Here is a 13,303-nt window from a genome sequence, read left to right on the forward strand (position 1 = left end):
CTTGTCCCATTCCCATCTTGTCCAGGACAGGTTAGGATTAAATCATCCTATAACTGCTAAGCTCCCCTGGAATCCTCCTATGGAGTCTGAATTAGGCCTGAGCCTGGCTGCCTTTGCAGTAGAAGGTTTCATCATTCCTTATTTTCCTCTGCTGCTTTGTATGTTGGGTAGGCTGCTCCTGATCCAGGACCCTGAATCCAAGCCTGCTAAATACTGAATATGCACATATAACCAATCCTGTTAACAACTAAAGGAGGTAGGTAACTATATCCTTATTTTGGAGACAAGGAAACTGAGGCATAGGGAGATTCAGTTACTTGCCCATGTGCGTGGAACTATGGATTACAGAGCCAGGATTCAAATCCTGATCATTTAATCGAACACCAGAGTCCATTTTCTTCACAAAACCCACATCTGCTAATATTTTGTTGAGGATTTTTATGTCTATATTCATCAACGATATTGGGCTGTAATATTCTCCTTTGTAGTGTCTTGGTCTGGTTTTTATATCAGGATAATGGAGGCCTCATCAGATGAACTTGGGAGTGTTCCCTTCTTTCAATCTTCTGGAATAGTTTGAGAAAAAAATAGCTGTAAGTTCTTTATATCTTTGGTAGAATTCCCCAGTGAAGCTGTCCAGTCTTGGACTTCTGTTTGCAGGAGTTTTTAAGTTACAGTTTATATTTGCTTCTAGTGATTGGTCTGTTCAAATTGTTTGTTTTTCTTGACTCAGTCGTGGCAGGTAATCCATTTCTAGAAATTTGTCCATTTCTTCTAAATTGTCCAATTTGTTTGCATATACCTATTCAAAGTATTCTCTTATGTATTTCTCTGGTATTGGTTCTTATTTCTCCTCTTTCATTTCTTATTTTATTTGGGTCCTCTTTCTTTTCTTCTTGGTGAGCCTGGCTATCGGTTTGTCAATTTTGTTTATCTTTTCAAAAAACCATCTCTCGGTTTATTTGATCTTTTCTATTGATTTTTTAATCTCTATTTTATTTATTTCCTCTTTGATCTTTATTATTTCCTGTCTTCTGCTGACTTTGGGCTTTGTTTGTTGTCTTTTTATAATTCTTCTTGCTTGTAGGTTCAGTTGTTTATTTGAGATTTTTCTTATTTTTTTTGAAGTAGGCCTGTATTGCTATGAAGTTTCCTTTTGGAACTCCTTTTGCTGCATCCCATACATTTCATAAAGCTGTGTTTTCATTTTTGTTTGTCTCAAGGTGTTTTCTGATTTCTTCTTTATTTCATTGTTGACCCATTTTTTATTTTTAAAATTATTTATTTATTTATGGCTGCAACAGGTCTTAGTTGTGGCACTGGGATTTTTCGTCACAGCGTGCAGGCCCTTCATTGCAGCACATGGGCTTCTCTCTAGTTGTGGTGTGGGGGCTCCAGAATGCATAGGATCTGTGGTTGTGGTGTGCGGAACACAGAAGACCCCAAATAGCCAAAGTAATCTTGAGAAAGAAAAACAGAGCTGGATGAATCAGGCTCTGTGACTTCAGACTATACTACAAAGCTACAGTAATCAAGACAGTATGGTACTGGCACAAAAACAGAAATATAGATCAATGGAACAGGATAGAAAGCCCAGAAGTAAACCCACGGACATATGGTCACCTTATCTTTGATAAAGGGGGCAGGAATGTACAGTGGAGAAAGGACAGCCTCTTCAATAAGTGGTGCTGGGAAAACTGGAAAGCTACATGTTAAAGAATGAAATTAGAACACTCCCTAACACCATGCACAAAAATAAACTCAAAATGCATTAAAGACCTAAATGTAAGGCCAGACAGTATAAAACTCTTAGTGGAAAACATAGGCAGAACACTCTATGACATAAATTACAGCAAGATCCTTTTCACCTTATGTCTTTATCAGAGCATTTAGTGCATTGACATTTAAATTAATTATTGATAGGTATGTACTTATTGCCATTTTATTCCTTGTTTTCCAGTTGATTTTGTAGTTCTTCTTTGTTCCTTTCTTTTTGTTTTTCCTTTTGTGGTTTGACAATTTTATTTTGTAGTATGTTTGAGTTCCTTCCTTTTTGGTTTTTGTGAATCTGTTGTAGGTTTTATTTATGGTTACCATGGGGTTCATGTATGTTGACCCATAACTATATCTACTTGCTTTAAACTGATAGTCATTCAAGTTCAAACACATTCTAAAAGATCTACATTTTTACCTCCCACATCACATTTTGTGATTTTGATGTCTTAATTTACATCTTCATGCCTATCCTTTTGCTGTCTATTGTAGTTAAAATCACTTTTACAATTTTTTGTTTGTTTTCTAACCTACATACTGACTTATTTAAGTGATCTTCAATCCTTACTATATATTTGTCTTTCTTAATGAGATTTTCTCTTTTTTATTTATTCTTGCTTTTCCATTTAGAGAAGACCCTTAAACATTTATTTTGGGGTATGTTTAGTATTGCTGAATTCTTTTAGTTTTTGCTTGTCTGAGAAATTATCTCTCTTCTTCTAAATGATAATTCGGCTGGGTAGAATATCCTAGAATAATTCTGCAGGTTTTTCCTTTTCAGGATTTTGAATATATCATGCCACTCCCCTCTGGACTGAAAAGTTTCTGCAGAGAAATCTACTGATAGCCTTATAGGGGTTTCCTTGTAAATGGTTCTTTGTTTTTCTGCCTTTAGAATCCTCTCTTCATCTTTAACTTTTGCCAGTTTAATTATGATAGGTCTTGGTCTGAGTTTGATTGGGTTTATCTTTCTTAAAACCCTCTGTGCTTTCTGTACCTGGATCTGTTTCCTTCTTTAGGTTTGGGAAGTTTTCAGGTATAATTTCTTCAAATACATTTTGATCTCCTTCTCTCTTTCCTCTCTTTTGGAACCCATCTTATGTATATATTGGGATGTTTTATATTAATCCATAGATCTTGTATGTTGCTTTCATTTTTCTTCATTTGTCTTTCTGTCTGCTGCTGTGAAAAATTGCAAGCTAATGTTTTATTTATACCTAATTGTTTGTAAATAGGTTTGCCAAAAACAGTCATGGAGATTGCTTTGATAGAAACACAAGTTGTTTCTTTAAAGACCCTGTTAAAGAAAATGAAGTTGAAGTAGCTGAAGTTCAACAGATTTTGTCCTTAAAAAAGGCAGATAGACAAAGACTGTGACATTTGACATGAAGATGACATCTGTGTTGCATGCTTTGCCAAATTTACAGAAGAATTCGTTTAGGAAAAGTGCTTTTTGGCTGCTACTGAGCTTTGATTATCATCTGAATAGTGAAATGAAAAAGATGAAACCAAGCATTCAGAATGAGGGGGAAAAGAGGGCTAAAGTATTTCCTGCAGTTTGGTTTAGCATTATAGATTCTCAATTTCTGGAATATACCTGGACTCATCTGGCTCACTAGTATAATGAATCCAAGCTGTGATGCCTATACTGCTGTGCTGAACTTAGTGTTATACAAGTTAAAAACTTACCCACTTTTCTTTTATTTCCTTGTTTTTCAATGATAATGTTAGATGGTGTATTGTGAGGATTAAATGAGATTACATGAAATAACGTGAAAATCCAGTATAGTGCCAGGTACATTGTAAATGCTCAACCCATATTAATTCCCTTTCTCCTTACTCCACTGCAAGCACAACAATAGTTAAAATGCTATTTCTCTCTCTTGTTCATTTGGGGAAAGTATCAAAAAGATGCCTCAGTTAGTTTAATGCTGCTTATTTTACCCTGAGTTTCCTAGAAAACAGAGCTGAGGCAAAGCCTAGGAGCATGCTAATGCTTTGCCAGGAGTACAGTCCCAGGGTAGCAAAAGTGAGGGAAAAATTAAGCAAGGCGTTGAAAATGGGATAGTAAATACAAAGTACACATATTGAGTTGTAAACATAGCCATGTTGTCAGGAATGTCTCTGGATAAGCCATGTGGAAACACTCATTTCACAACAGTCTTTGGGAGGGAGGAAAGTGGAACAATTTATCTGTGTCTTCTTCCTGTCTCTTGTCATTTATTGGTCAGTGTTTGCCTCTTAGTCTATAAGCAGTGGCAGGTGCCAGGGCCTCTGTGAGTTTAGTCAGAGCAAGTTTGGTGCCAAACTGTTGCAGTTCCAGGGCAGCACCAGGAGCCCAGCCCTCTCTACAGGTAAGCCTGAGATAGCTGAAAGTGTTAGGAGATGCTAGTGGGGCTGAAACATCTGCAGAGATCAAAAACTGGGTTCAATGCACAGCAGGTTCTTTATAATGCTATTTGTTTCTGAGACATTTTCTTTTAAAATGATAATCCTTGCATATGTAACATCCAGTATAGTTTCCTTATAGTATATATTTTTCTCATGATCTGAATTTTATTTTATGCTGTTTACCAGTGAGAGCCAAGTCAGCAGACGGTGGTGCATTGTTCCTTGAATGTGAAGCACTGTGCTGCAAGTGCTGTCAGCTAATGAGAGCGCCAACTGCCTCCTTGAGCTGAGGGAGCTGTGCCAAGTGTCACGCACTTTACTTTGGCCTCTCTACTGCCATTTATTTCACTTTCTGGCAAACTAAATGATTGATAAAAAGTGTACAAGTGCTGGGTTTTTCACAGAGAAACAAAGGAATAACCATTGGATTGTAATGCAAGTTTTCAGTGAGATAATTCAAGGAAATGCTGAGCAAACCTAGGGTTACCTTCTTTATGCACAACAAAAGGCATCAGTGCTCATCACTGTAACCTGAGAGGACTGGCTAGCGGTTGTATGAACAGGAGCTGGAGAAATGATGGTAGAGGCATGCTGTGGCTGCAGGCACAAAATATTATATGTAAAGTGACTGGCATATGTAGTTGACACTTGATGGATGACAAATATTATTGTTATCACCATCAATATTATTAATCATCCCATTCAGTCCTTACAAATTATGTTTTCCCCTTCTTTAAAGCAAACAGTCAGCTATTTATTGACTAACTTCCATGAAAATGTGGGAGGAATGATCTGAATACCCATACTGTGTAAAGGTTGTACCATGGGTAGATTGCACAGCTGGGAGAGAGCTCATTATTTGCCATTTGAATTGTTTCCATAGTCTTCCCTCTCCCACCCCTCTAAGAACTTACAAGGTGGAAAGCATAGTTCTAAATTGGAGAAGAGATACAACTAGATGAATCAGAGATATTTTTACAGTTTTTGCCATCCCCTAAAGCACAATTTGGGTGGAAATGTGCATGGGAGAGAGACAGATGTACCATGTGAAGGTAAGGTGTGTAGTGGGCGTGGATGGTGTAAGGGGGGAAGAAGAAGGTGTTAAGCCTTTAAATCGCAAATTGCATGACATCCCACCAGATCTAGGGACAGAGGGATAGGCTGCATGGTGGAAACCACTTATAAATGTTTACAACATGTAATCATCAATGAGAATGGAATTAAATTATTTAAACTTCTGAGAATGTAAAATTTAAAGGCTTTTTATCTCTATAAAAGTAGATACCTCAGAAAAAGTACCTTGCTCTCCAAGAAAATAATGGGTGAGGATGTGCCAGTAATGATTTGCTCCTAGCAAGAGGTTGGTTATTTTCCTAATACCCCCAGAATGTTGGCATGCCCTGAAGGCTAATGGAAGACACCCAATTATGGTCTGTGTCTGCCCTAAAATTCTTTCATGGTTTAAATTCTTACTGGCTTATTATTTGGCTTATAAGTGTTCTTCATTGGTGGCTATGTCATTCAGACCCAGGGAAAATAGATCTGTGTGGAGCCTGTATTTTAGTTGCCAATTAGGGCAGCCAGCTAGTGCACCATGAAACATAGTGTCTATCAGTTTATATCACATGTTGCTCTTTTGAAACTATTATAGATGATATATTATATTTTATTATTATCTAACGTTCAAATGAACAAAGCAAATTTCTGTATGTAAAAGATACATGAAAAGCATTATGTGAACTGTGACACGTTAAACACATATGTTATTTTCCTATTTTTCTTTGTTCTTGGACTTTTAGGCAATGTCAATATGTATATAAGCTTTTATTGAATACATATTAAGTAAATATTAAGTTAATATTAATTTGTATGACAGATTTCTTTCACTTGAAGTTATTTTTTTTAATTGAGATGAGCTGATGAAAAATTTCAGTTCTAATAAACTCTAAAACACGTATGTGCTAATACAAAAATTATATATTGAGAAATGACACCTTGACAAATTAGTGTCTAAATTTTATAATTCAGGGCATTCTTATTTTGTTTACAAATTTCTATTGCAGAATGCATTTCATTTCAGTGAGATTTCAGAATATTTAGAGTTTTCTTAATTAAAAATTTTCTTAAATTTTTAAAGTGGTAATTTATCACTGTATTTTAAATACTATTATTATCTTGTAGCAAACATAGAATTACCATAGTGAGTCATGATCTAAATTACCCAACAGTTTAGTTGGAATAGGCTTTTAAGGCTATTCTCTGTGTCTCTACTGATATCTATACATTAGGTTGAAAAGTTCCTTGGTATAGTTTTATAAGCATGTGTAAGTTAGAATATAGGCTTGACTGCCATAACAGAGATCCAAAACATCTGTTGCTTAGATAAGACAGAAATTATTATGCTAGTCCAGGGTTAGCAAGGAATCTGCACAGTGTAGAGGACCCAATCACCTTCTGTGTTTTCACTTTGCTGTCCCTTGGAAGTTGATTTTGTTTATGGATGGAGACCACCATGTTTGCCTCCCAGCAAGAAACTGAAAAGGGAGGACATGCTCCTTTCTTCTTCAGGGATTAACCTGGAAGTAGCACACATCACTTTTCTTGCATCTTACTAGTCAGAATTCAGTCATACCACCATATATAGCAGCAAAGGAAGCTAGGAAATGTAAGATGCTGTATACCTAGCTAAAATTCCTATTACTATAAAGGAAAGAGAACATGGGTTTGGGGAGACATCTAACAGTTTCTGCTATTTGCACTCTTATCTCCCAGCCTTGAAACTTATCTACTCCCTCTCTAGGTCTCATTCATCTCATAGTTTATTATATCTGTGTGATGCGAAGTCTATTCTTTCTCTCAAGCCCTGATATTACTTCTTATGGTTGGCACATCTGATCTGAAAGCCAAGTTATCTTCCATCTGCTCCCCCCTCCCCCCAAATGCACATCCAATATACACATCCAATATGCACATCCAATGGTAAATGCAAGGTAGGTTAACATATACAAAAGACAGTGGTAGAGGAGAAGCAGGATAAGATACTCCCATTTGGAAAAGGGAAGATCAGAAACCCAATAGTCACTCAGCAATGGTCAAATCCTGTGTGTAGGAATCATGAAGATTTTTATCCTGGTAGTAGAAAAGTTTCTTTGTTAGCCCTCCTGGCAAGCTTGTCCCCTTGCCTTTGTTCTCTGTGGCTCCTGGCTTTGTCCTTTGGGAGATTCTTTATTGTCTGTTACTCTCCATGTGCAGATCTAAAGTGGGCATTAAAAAAGCATACTCTTTGTAGGCGTTAGATAGCTTTCAAAGTCGGCTTCCTGCTAGTGCAGGTAAGAGAGCCTAGGGGTTGTCTTTGGGTTGAACAATTATAGGCTTTTATAGTCCAAGTGTGTGTGTGTAATACATCCCCTCAAAAACTTACTGGGTTTTCTGTCTATTTGTTCTGATTAGTTTCAAGTGCAAGTAACCATAGCCAAATATTAATCAAGACATAATTTTTTTCCCTAGATAAATAACTGAATTTTAATTGTTGTCCTTTGTGCTCAGCAAATCTCCCAGTTTCTAAATCAAGGTCAGTTACCTTGAGGCTTAGATGAGAAGGAAGTGCCCTTAATATCTTCCTGATTGCTGGGCTGGATCCCATTGTCTGGCTGTTGAACTCGTGGAGTCTCAGGCTTATATCAGCTTAGGCAGTGCCTTGTGAACCTCTTGTTTTAACTATGTGTGATTAGAATATAGAAGAATTAGGTTTAAAACCCAGTGAAGCCATACTTCACCAGACATTCAGTCAATTTAGGTTTCAAGCTATAGGTGGGGTGAGTTTTCTTTAGTAGAGCTGAGTTCTCTTCCATATCTGTTGAGAATTCTTCATTTAGGCTGAGTTTATATCTCTTGAAAGATATTGTTGGAAGCATCAAGAAGTAACCAATGCATACTAACATTCTTACTTTTTCTCAAGCTAGAGGCTTGGTTAGTTCTTTTAAAATACTAACTTTCAAAGTGACAGTTTGAATAAACATTTTGCTGTGGCATAGCAGGAGTCAGCAACGTTTCGTCTTGCTCTCCATTCATCATCACCTACTGCTCAGTCTCCAAGTCAGTACCACATATTATATAGGTTCTGATAGGGCAGCTATCAAATTCTGGGTTAGTTAGGACGTGGGTTCAGCCACTGTAACAATGACCCTAAATTACAAGGGCTTAATCAAAATAGAGATTTACCTCTCTTCCACCTTACAGCCCAGGCATACACAGCCCAGAGCTAAGTTCCATTATGTTGGGGATCTAGGATCCTTCTGTTTTGTTGCTCCACCATCCTTTGAGTGTTACTCCTGTCTACATGTTCCAAGATGGTGCACCACCACCACTTCTGCATTTCAGCCAGTGAGAAGAGAAAAAAAAAAGGGAAGGCCCATCCCTTCCCTTTAAGGCTCTGTACTGTTCACATTAACCTGAACTTAACCACATGGCTATATCTAGCTACAAGAGGCTTGAAATATACAGGGTATTCAGATAAAAATTTTGTTAATAGTAAAAGTGTTATTAAAGACAAAGTGTAGAATAGATTTTGGACTATTGTTAACAATTTATGTCACAAACATGGGATACACACTTGGATCTTTAAGAACAAGAACAAAACCAAAACCAACCAATAACCAAACAAAAAGCCTTTATCATCACACTGAAACTAGATAGGATAATTGTGAAGTACAGTACCTAAGACTTCAATGCTAGGGTGATTGCATGATATATAAATTTAACTGTCTTTATAACAATTTAGTCTGCAGTTTGCCTTGCAGAGACTGCAGTGAATATGCTCATGTGCATTACATTTGAGATTATGTGCTTAAAAATTTATTTCTTCACTTGAGAGTTGTGTTTTTTCCTCATTAATACTTAATGAGGTATGAAATAGAGAGTAGAAGCATAATAACATTGTGTGTCAAGCATTTCCACCAAAGTTCCCCTAATTGCAGAGAGAGAAAATGTGTATTGTACTCTCAAGTTGGAAATTTCTTGGTGGGAGGCCTCAAGTTTTATCTTAAAAATTAGTACAAATTTTGTATTGTACTCCATTTTGTATACTCATTCTATAAATATGTTTGTTTTTAATATGAAAATATTTACATTACTTATTTTACCAAATATAAAGTTCATACTCCAGGAAGACATACATCATTTATACTGTGTCTCTTACATTAATACATACCTCTTGGGGTATGCATGAAATCATTGAGAACTTGGGTAGTTAGATTTATAAAACTCAAACTATATACTTTATTTACATTCATTAGCAACCAGTGATGAAATGAAAAGATAACTGATATGGCTACTGCTGGGAGTTATTTTCAGGTCTATCTCCTTCCTTATCCCATGTCCCCTTCCCTATATTCCCAGTGGTTGCCTCCTCAGCCCATTGCTTTCACATGGTTGATTCCTCATTCTTGAAGTGTCTAATCAAATGTCACATTTTTGAGAAATAACTTCCTTGACCATGGCAGAGAGACTCTAAGGTGACATTCAATGATCCTTGCATCCTGGTGTTCATGCCTTTCTGAAATCCCCTCTGCTTCAGTTTGGGCAGTATCTGTGACTTGCTTCTAATCAGTAGAACTTGGCACGAGTGATGGGAAGTCACTCCATGACTGCGTTATGTTATTTAAGACTCAGTTTTAGCAGACTGGAGCAAGAAATTTTCTTGGTAGTTTTGAAGCAATAAGCTGTCATGTTTTCAGAGGGCCATACAGGTAGGACCTGACAATGGAATGAGGGAGTTGAGAGCTTCTCATCCGCCAGCAAGGAAAAAAGAACCTCAGTCCTACAACTGCAAGCAACTGAATTTTGCCACTAACTTGAATGAGCTTGGAACAGAATCCTGAAACTCTAGCTGAGAACGCTGCCCAGCTTATGGCTTGATATCAGCCTGGTGAGACTTTGAGCAGAGGTCTCAGCCTGGATTTCTTTTCTACAGAAACTGTGAGATAATAAATGTGTATTGTCTTAGGCCCTAAGCTTGTAGAAATTTAATACACAGCAAAATAAAATGAATTTAGATATTAGGAATCCTATGTTGCTTGAGGGGGAAAAAATCCACATACCACATCCTACTTTCCTTCCTCGTAGTTGTATCTGTCCACAGTTGGGGCAGCCTTGTCCAAGGATTGTGGAGTGGGGAATGCAATCCAGAATAAGGTTTACAAACTTCAACTTCTGTCAACTTGCATTGAGCTTTCTTGTCTGAGCTCATCCTGTGAACCACTGATTATACTACTATAGTGTGAAGCAGCTTAACTTTGCAATGACTAGAAACCCAAGTTATTAGGAATAGCACTTTAGTAGAGTTCTGTTATATCTCTACAGGTAATATAAGGTTGCTATAAAATAAAGATCTAATAATAATCACTATTAGGCTTTATTTTAAATGAAAAATACTCCATTAGTAAAAAATCATGTTCCTTTGTTTTTCTGTGTGTGTGAAGTGTAGTTGACGAGTTGACCTACAATATTATGTTAGTTTTAGTTGTACAGCATACTGATTCAACATTTGAATGCATTATAAAATGATCACCGTGATAAGTCTAGTAACCGTCTGTCCTCACACAAAGTTATTACAGTATTATTGCCTATATTTTTATGCTGTATATTACATCCTTGTGACTTATTTATTTTATAACTGTAAATTTGTACCTCTTAATCCCCTTCATCTATTTTGCCCAGTCCCTCATTCTGCCTCCTCTCTGACAACTGCCACTTTGTTCCCTGTATCTATGAGTCTCTTTTCATTTTGTTTTGCTTGTTTGTTTAGATACCTCATGTAAGTGAGATCATATGGCATTTATCTTTCTCAGTCTAATTTATTTCACTTAGCATAATACCCTCTAGATCCACCCATGCTGTTGCAAATGGCAAGATTTCATTCTTTTTTATGGCTAAGTTTTTTTTTCTAGATGATTTCTAATCTCATACCATTGTGTTTGGAAAAGACGCTTGATATGATTTCAGTCTTCTTAAATTTATTGAGACTTGTTTTGTGGCCTAGCGTGAGATCTATCCTGGGTAATGTTCCATGTGCTCTTGAAAAGAATGTGTATTCTGCTGTTTTTGAATGAAATATTCTTTGTATATCTATTAATTCCATCTGATCTAATGTGTAATTTAAGGGCTGTGTTTCCTTATTGATTTTCTGTCTGGATTATCTGTCCGTTGATGTAATTGGTGCTAAAGTCCCCTACTATTATTGTGTTACTGTCAACTTCTCCCTTTATGCTTGTTAACATTTGCTGTATGTATTTTGGTGCTCCTATGTTGAGTGTGTATATATTTACAATTGTTATATTTTTAAGTTGGATTGATCCCTTTATTTTATAATACCCTTCTTTGTCTCTTGTTACAGTCTTTGTTTTAAAGTCTATTTTGTCTGATATAAGTATTGCTACCCTGACTTTCTTTTGATTTCCATTTGTATGGAATACCTTTTTCTATCCCCTCACTTTCAGTCTGTGTATGCCTTTAGATCTGAAGTGAATCTCTTGTAGGCAGCATATAGATAGGTCTTTTTTTTTAAGAAATCAATTTAGCCATCCTCTCTCTTTTGATTGGAGCATTTAGTCCACTTACATTTAAAGTAAATATTGATAGGTAGGTATTTATTGCCACTTTTTAAATTGTTTTCTGATAGTTTTTGTAATTCTTCTCTGTTCATTTCTTCTCTTGCTCTTTTCCCTTGTGATTTGATGACTGTCTTTAGAGTTATATTTGGATTCTTTTCTCTTTATTTTTTGTGTATCTTTATAGGTTTTTGATTTGTGGTTACCACAACCTATGTATATAGATGTCTATTTTAAGTTGATAATCTCTTAGTTTGAATACATTATAACAGCTCTTCATCTTTACCATCCCCACCCATCCCAACATTGTATGTTTTTGACATCACATTTTATATCGTTTTGTTTTGTGAATCCTTTAACTACAGATTGTGGGTATCAATGATTTTACTTTTAGAAGTAGTACTTTTACTTCTTTTGTCTTCTAACCTTCCTACTAGCTTTATAAGTGGTTGATTACGATATGTTTGCCTTTACCATTAGATTTTTCCTTTCATAATTTCCGTATTTCTAGTTGTGGCCTTCTTTTCCACTTAGAGAAGTTTCTTTAACATTTCTTATAAGGCCAGTTTATTGGTGATAAACTCTTAAGTTTTTGCTTGTCTGTAAAAGCTTTATCTCCATCAATTCTGAATGATAACCTTGCTGGATAGAATATCCTTATAATATTGGTTGTACATTTTTTCCTTTCATCACTTTGAATATATTGTGCCATTCTCTTCTGGCCTGAAAAATTTCTGCTGAAAATTCAGCTAACTCTCTTATAGGAGTTTCCTTGTTGGTAACTAGTCGCTTTTCTCTTGTTGCTTTTAAGATAGTCTCTTTAATTTTTACCATTTACTTACTATGTATCTTGATGTGGACCTCTTTGGGTTCTTCTTGTTTGGAACTCTGCTTCCTGTACTTGGATGTTTGTTTCCTTCTCCAAGTCAGGGAAGTTTTCACCTATTATTTCACCTATTATTTCTTCAAATAGGTTCTCTGCCCTTTTCTCTTTCTTCTCCTTCTGGGACCCTTATAATGCTAATGTTGGTATGCTTGATATTGCCACAGAGGTCCTCATTTTTTAAAAATCGCCTTTTTTCCCTTTCAGCTTGGTTGATTTCCACTACTTTGTCTTCCAGATTGCTGGTCTGTTCTTTTTTTTTTTTTTTAAGAAGCAAATGGGAGACTTTTCTTTCCCTGCATTAAGTCTTATTTTCAATGTGCAACATAATAGATTTAGTAAGGAACCTCTAGTATAACCACACTTAATGACATTCTTGATCCAGTGATTTTCTCGGAAACAGGCAAAGAATTTAAATAAGTTGACCAATTTGGAAGCCATTTGGTATGCCAGGGTCATGTAATCTACTGTTGTTTCCCGTTTTTCATTTCAGTATTGTATTCTTCAGCTCCGATTGCTTTTTTTTTTAATATTTTCTAATTCTTTGTTGAAGTTTTCACTTTGTTCATCTATTCTTCTCCATAGTTCAGTGATCATCTTTATGATCATTATCTTGAACTTGCTTATCTCCATTTCGTTTAGTTCTTTT

General features: G+C 36.1%; 1 protein-coding gene across 5 annotated transcripts in view; it reads left to right on the forward strand.

Moving 5' to 3' along the window:
* KIF21A (kinesin family member 21A) overlaps positions 1 to 13,303 on the forward strand; it is a 159,147-nt gene that overhangs the window by 43,564 nt on the left and 102,280 nt on the right. The gene's annotated exons all lie outside the window — the stretch shown is intronic.

The sequence above is a fragment of the Lagenorhynchus albirostris genome, chromosome 11, assembly GCF_949774975.1.
Source record: "Lagenorhynchus albirostris chromosome 11, mLagAlb1.1, whole genome shotgun sequence".
NCBI classification, from domain to species: domain Eukaryota; kingdom Metazoa; phylum Chordata; class Mammalia; order Artiodactyla; family Delphinidae; genus Lagenorhynchus; species Lagenorhynchus albirostris.